Genomic DNA, 7,782 nt, shown 5'->3' on the forward strand with positions numbered 1-7,782 from the left:
GCCATGAACGTATAAATCTCTTTTTCGTCGCGTTCCATGGAGAAGAGAGTTACAAATATTTTTGTGTCGCTGGAAATGCGAATACAAAAACGTTTTTGACAAAATGGAATGAATTTTTCTCTGGAAACTTCTCTTTTTGAACAACGTCACACAGCAGTAGTTTATTGACTTATACCGCAAACTCTCTTCTACATGTTGACGATTCTCTTTCTGTACAAGGGGAGTGTAGAGTTGGGAGTATCAGTCTCAGTAACGCGTCACTGGTGCACGCTGTATAGTTAGCATTCTTTCTTTTGTCAGAAACGCACAGATAGTACCGTCTGTCGGTATTTGGGAAAAAAGAAAGAGTGTGTTATTTTTCTTCACGTGACGGATGATAGATGACATAGCAATTATAAAAATGAATCGAAATCTAGTAAATGAAATTTTCCTGACCTGGTCCAGTCTACACCCGACATTATACCTAACTGTTGTTTTTGTATGTTATTGGAAAGAATATTCTTTCAAAAGAATGAATGATAATTACGCATATTCTACAATTGTACATGGAATTGCACCTGGAATAATGCCAATTATCCCTGTAATGAAATATGACTGATTTTTTCGGTTAAGGCGCGATGTTGAGAACTGGAAACTTTATTGCGACTGTGTAGTCGTTGATATTCTGATTAATAACAGAATAAACCTTGGGTCACTTTGAAATGTTTTTATCCTTTGGTCTTGACAATAGCATTACTTTGTATCGTGTATCATATGTAGCTTAGTACGGTGTCACAACACACAGTTATGGAAATCGATGTATTGGGCACTCTGCTGTGCTCAGAATGCATTGTGGTTTTGTGAGGAGTAATATGTACAATGATATCATGCATTGATCATTTTCTACCCAGACTTCATATGCCCAAAATTAACAGACTACTTTTTGTGACGTAATCTCAAGACATCCTTTCATGAATTCACTCTCAACCGCAATGTTCATGATCATAATATATGGTCTGTGTATCGTCTGGACTGTTTTGTAGCGAGATGTATTTCAAAAGCTGCCCAACGTACATGTAGGTTTCAATTCCGAAATTTATCGGAAGGAATATTTCCCCTTAGTTTTTCTCTTCATGTACGTATTTCTGTGATCTTTAGCTATTCAGATTTTTTTCTGAATGAGCCCCTACGGAAATTACTGTAGAGTAACTCGGCCGCTCAACTAAATAAATAAATAAATAAATAAATAAATAAATAAATAAAGAAGTGTTCTAACTTTCGCTGTCTTAACGGCTTTGTCGAAAAACATATTCTTTGTCTCAAAACAACTCAAACACGATGACAGAATTTTTGGACAATTTAACTTTCTTTCTACCCAAAAACAATCCCAAAAAATACTGAGAAATAAAAAACCAAAGTTCTTGTGAAATTATAGAATAAAGAGAATTGAGACAATTATTATAGTAGCGGATTTTAAAACTTATACAGGGGAATAAAGAGGAGGGAAAGTGGACAACCCAAAATAGATAACTTGATCCGATTTCATGTGAACAACAGTCTATTCACAATTACGTTAACATGACACCATAGCATAGTCCTACAGTGTCACTTATGTTTGTACGCCTGTGTAACAACTACAGTTTCAAAGGACTCTTTACAGGGCTAAAAATAGTGATGTCAACTATCTATGGAAACTGCTTTCAAGAGTGTTGGCGGACAAAGATATAATACCCATGGTATTAGATCAGTATAAAGGTCATTTGATCCTCAGGGTTTACAATGACTCCACAAAAGCAGCGGACTTCGAAGCTCTGTAAAAGGTTAAGAGCCCGAATGTTAGCCATAGACACGCATTCCACACCAAATGTAGGCGTTGTCAAATACATGTATACGCGTTATACTTATTTTGAACCTACAGAACCGTATGACTACTTTACTGTGACAAAGATATTCTCTCTGACTAGCTTGTCATAAAATATTTTACTCTACACAAAAAATATAGGTTGTGAGTCATCCGACAGAACTGTGCAGAGTTTGCTTGCTTAAAATACCAATACTCACCGTATATTGAAAGTCTACTTACAAGGAATGAAGTCGTGTTCATTAAGAAAATCGGGGAGATTTTGGATTTGTGCCATTGTTTTTTTTTCAGTTTATGTCTGACACAGAGCTACATTTACGGGCGTTGCTACATTTACGGGCGTTGTCAAGGGTCCAAAGGTAGGCCCAAACAGTATAATACTTGCATTCAATTTACAAAGGACAGTACTGATTGGTTTGATAAAGTCAAACGGTAAGGGATGCCATTTCTAGACCTGTATTGAACATTTCTAGGGTCGCGTTGTTTACTAGTTTTGCACAGACGACAAGGGCAACATAGTTCATATTTTATATCCCACGTTTCTACCATTCTTTATCATTTTAATGATAGAAATGTACTCATACATTTATGCATAATCGTGATTTTATTCTAAACATATTTTAATACATACAAGGAGGATTACAAAAGCGTTAAAAAATAAGTACAGCCTTTTACAGGAATACCGCCATTTCATTTGAATTCACAATATACTACCAGGTGAATTAAGTAGTGAAAAAGAACGGCCTCACCAGACTCAACACACTCACGCACAGTAAGTGAGGCTACCCACAATGCCCCTTGATTTGTTCACTTAGACATTTTTTGCTAAAGGCTTTTTCAATTTTATGAACGCGTAATTTACAATTTAAGTTCAGGATTATCTGTTAAAACTATGTTCCAAAATTATTGATTATGTTTAAAATTCAAGAGTAAATTGAATGAGAAGTCGATGTTTGGAGGTGCTAAAAATTGCACACTTGTCAAGATAAAGTTATCAGCAACTAAGATGGTCTTATCATACCACCTGTCAAACATGCAAATTTCCTTTGTTACCAACATTAAAAAAAATCAATACCCTTTCTTTTGCCAACAAAAATACAACTTATTCCCTTAGTTTCCTTGAAAATATTGTGTATGTCTGTTAAAAATCTATGTCGACAAAATTACAAAATTGCTATCTCCTCCGCGGAAAAGGGGTTGACCTTTTCATTATTCACAGTGAGAAATCAGAAAATTATGATGATCAAAACTATATTGCCAGAATTTTGAAATATAGCCCGAGTTGTTCTGTGTACAGAAGAAATTTGCTTCAGTTCAGTGAGTGATCTCCGTGTGTACAAATCATGGAGAATTGTGGGTAGCCTCACTTACTGTGCACGTGGCATATGATATGATAGTTAGTAATACGGGCGTGTCATTATCCAGCGTATACAGACTTCATGGTTGCGATGCATTGACAGGTCACAGGGACCCATTTGTACCACCAAACTGAAGTGAAATAGATAGGAAGTATCCCAATTTTCACTTCGAAGACTTAAAAACTCATCATCTACAACTTAGCCGGCTATTGAACCACTCTTTTTTGGGAGTGGAGATTTAGCCGAGCGGTTCTCTCTGTGGCCTCTCAGCTAGGCGACTGATGCCGTATGTTGTGGGTTCGAATCTGATTGAAAACTAGCCGTATTTTCTACCCTGGGTTGGTAACTCTGCTGGTGGACAGAATTGTCCCCGAGTTATCGTTCGCCCAGTTAAAGCAATGACATTTTTTTGTTTTTCGCTTCGATATAGTGTGTATGTGCGATGTATGATAGTGAGCATGCGTGCGTGAGTGCTTCACGAACTCTACAACGTGTTGAGCGGTCTCAGTCAGAAAAAAAATGTAACAACTTAGCCGGCTATTGAACCACTCTTTTTTGGGAGTGGAGATTTAGCCGAGCGGTTCTCTCTGTGGCCTCTCAGCTAGGCGACTGATGCCGTATGTTGTGGGTTCGAATCTGATTGAAAACTAGCCGTATTTTCTACCCTGGGTTGGTAACTCTGCTGGTGGACAGAATTGTCCCCGAGGTTATCATTCGCCCAGTTAAAGCGATGAAATTCGTTTCTTCGCTTCGATAAAGTGTGTATGTGCGATGTATGATAGTGAGCATGCGTGCGTGAGTGCTTCACGAACTCTACAACGTGTTGAGCGGTCTCAGTCAGAAAAAAATGTAACAACTTAGCCGGCTATTGAACCACTCTTTTTTGGGAGTGGAGATTTAGCCGAGCGGTTCTCTCTGTGACCTCTCAGCTAGGCGACTGATGCCGTATGTTGTGGGTTCGAATCTGATTGAAAACTAGCCGTGTACAGATGAATTTCTTTTCGCCAAGTGCCGGGTTTCAAAATAAATTATTCCTCACCATTTTAAAAGGAACTATAGCTGTACCTTTTAAATGATTTTCATTATTATTGTTCTAGAAAACAAATATACTTTTTCCAAGGACATAAGAAGTGGCAGCCTTGCCAATAAACTTTCACAGTCTGTGTCCGTCAGTTAAACACAAGTCATTTCGACATCACTTGGGGAGTCGACCAAAAAGCTACATTTTTACAAGCAGGAAAAATGACAACAAACGTTTCAGCTAATGGTTCTACATTATTTTTTAAAGTCAAATTACAATCAGAAAGGTAAAGGTTAAATATTGTTAAATAATTTGTCAGGTCAGGTGTTTGAAAAAATCATGATGCAACAACGCATCTTTCAAAATATCAGGTGAAAAAAATACTGTTGTCTAAGGTTACTAACTGGACTGTTTTCTCAAACCTCATATAATGTACTGTTTGGAAATCTGGGGACACACTTTTTCCAGTTACTTAGAGCCAATTTTTCGCCTTCAGAAACGAATTGTTCGTTCAATTACCTTTCTCATTTTATTGCTCATTCCGAACCTCTGTTTTACAAACTGAATATTTTAGATACCTACAACTGAGTAAATATTGTACTTGTATGTTTGTCTATGATTTGAAAACTAACAATCTTCCTCATTCAGCTGAACACTATTTTGAGATTCAAAAGCACTCGTATCCAACACGTTTAACACAAGTTGAAAGTTTTTGTATTCCAAGCTCAAATTTGACAATTTCACAACATAACATTAGGTATGCAGCTGTGAAACACTGGAATTCACTGCCTGGCTATCTCAAACAAATTGTCAAGTAGACAAGTTTTCAAGTCTGCATTGAAACATCACTAACTGAATCTACATTGAATGTGTATGTTTCTATCCTCCATCACGCTTAAGCTTGTACTCAGTAATTATTAGTATACTCAGGGGCCATGAAATCGACAAGCCCTATTAGACTATTTTTATGGTCCCCACCAGATCATACAATACTGCAATGTTCTTTCTTTTTTGACTTTGTACAACTTCAGTAAGACACCTTTTCTTTTCATTTGCATTATTGTATATTCTGTGTATCATCCGGTGAAATAAAGCATTCATTCATTCATTCAAAACTGACCACAGAACTCTCTAAAATACTCATTTTTGTGACAATTTTGAAAATTATAATTTTCAGCTATTTTATCTACGCATAGGATAGTTCTGTACTGCCTCTTAAAACCCATGATACCTTACTTTAAATTTTATTGTCCGAGGTAAGTCCTGTGTACAGACTATCACTTTGTTTTCCAAGGCTTTGATAACGCTCATCTTCACCTGCAAACTGTCGTGAACGGATGTTAGTGTAATTACTTGTATCTGTGACTTTACTTTCCTTGTTGGCTTTAACGGTCGTGGCGTCATATTCCTTTACAACTTGATAATTTTGCTCATCGTCATTGTTTATATCACTTTCAATGCCAAGATTATCTTTAGTATTCAGCTCGATGCCATCACGGGATGTCATGCTACCTGCGAGATTTGAGTTGTTGCCATTTCTCCCACTCTTGTTCTTGAAAAAGCATGCGACAGAGGTACAGAAAACTCCTACAATTAAACCAACACAGAGGAGTCCAACAGAGAGCCAGATGTTGTTTGTTGCCGTCTGCTGACAAATAACAGCAGCGCATTCACTCACACAAAATTGTTGACATACAGTTGTTGCAGGGGTATAGTCGGTTGCTGTCGGGATCATTTTTGAAAACAGTTCTGTTTCTGGCCTCTGAGAATATGACTGTGTTTCAACATCCACTGTCAACGTTACACTGCCAGTACCGGTGCCGATGACATTAGTTAACTGACATGTTACTGTGTGATTACCATTGTCACACGGGCTGAATCCCAGAATACGGAGAGACGTTCCTTCCAGTCTAAATCTACCACCACTGTTCACTACGTCATCGTCATAATACCAAACAGTCTCTGTAACTTGTGGATTTGCATCTTGATTGCAGTGCAGCACTATCTCGTCATTCTCCTCTGTTACCATGACATCAGTTGGATCGATTGTCACTATTGGTGCGTACTGGATATCTACTGTCAACGTTACACTGTCACTACCGGTGCCGATGGCATTAGTTAACTCACATGTTATCGTGTGATCACCATTTTCCTCTGGACGAAATGTTAAAATACGGAGAGTCATTCCTTCCAGTCTAAATCTACCACCACTGTTCACTACGTCATCGTCATAATACCAAACAGACTCTGTAACTTGTGGATTTGCATCTTGGTTGCAGTGCAGCACTATCTCGTCATTCTCCTCTGTTACCATGACATCAGTTGGATTGATTGTAGCTATTGGTGGGTAAAGGATGCTGAAGATGAGGGAACAGGTTCTATTAGATGACAAGCCCGGATGTTGAAGAGTGCAAGTAAATGTCATGGTGGATCCCACATTTCCTGATGGTGTCCAACTATGTGAGATGTAGGAAAACCCGTCATCATTCTCACCAGAGCTGGACCTTGGCAATGGTCCTGCTTGGTCATTTCGAGACCAAATCAATGTAACAGGAGGCGTTGATTGACCAGAAAGACAGGTTAGAGTATACAGATTACTTGACAAAATAACCGCATTCGGATTAGAATGAACTTCCTGGTCTGTAGAATCGAACACCTTGCATACCGGGTACTTTGATATCGGAATGACATAGATGTTGACTTCAGCTGATCGTGATCGTCCGTCAGGTACTGTGACATCGTTAGACCAGGTGACTGCACATTGATAGCTACCACTGTCAAATTCAGCGGTACTTGACGACACTGACCTCACTTGTATAGTGAATTGTAAAGGAGTATTGTATGAATTGATTCTGTATCTATCATTAGTTACGTCGACCAACCAACCTTCGACATTGTCTCTAAAACTGTAGCCATCACTGATGATTTCTCCATTTTTTATCCACGATACTTTCTGATCCGACTCCAGTGAATCCACTTGGCAGGGTAAGGCAAAAGAGTCACGCGTCATATTACTTCCGTATGTGTACGCCTTCGTGACATCGTCTGGATCTGCAAGAAATTGAACCCCTGATACACAAGCCAGTCCAAACAGAATACCAAAAAGCGAGAACCATACCGGTCTGTGATCGGTAAACTCCCTTACAACCGAAAATAATGCCAATTTTAACATAATTTTCAGTTTCCAGCAAGGCTAACCTCTGTTATCTCCTCAACCTCGTTACGCATTAAGTATTTGTTGTAGAAAATCCACCTCTCAACTATGTAAGGGTTATCGAGAAGTGATCAGAGTCATTCACATTTTACTCCTTCTGTGCACAACACTTCTGCTTTTTTATTCATCCTTTGTAGCTTGACTGTTATTTATTTTGTCATTCTACAACACATATTCAGTGAATGAGGTAGATTCCAAATGTAAAATAAAACCGGTTTCATACTGACGAAGATCTACATGCGAATTTACTTCTGGCAATACCTGGAAAACATCACAAATTTCTCCTTTATCGTCATGTTGTAGGTGCAGTGTATTCATAAGAACGTTGATTATTCCATTTGATAAAAAA

The sequence above is a fragment of the Ptychodera flava genome, chromosome 10, assembly GCF_041260155.1.
Source record: "Ptychodera flava strain L36383 chromosome 10, AS_Pfla_20210202, whole genome shotgun sequence".
In the NCBI taxonomy this organism is placed as follows: domain Eukaryota; kingdom Metazoa; phylum Hemichordata; class Enteropneusta; family Ptychoderidae; genus Ptychodera; species Ptychodera flava.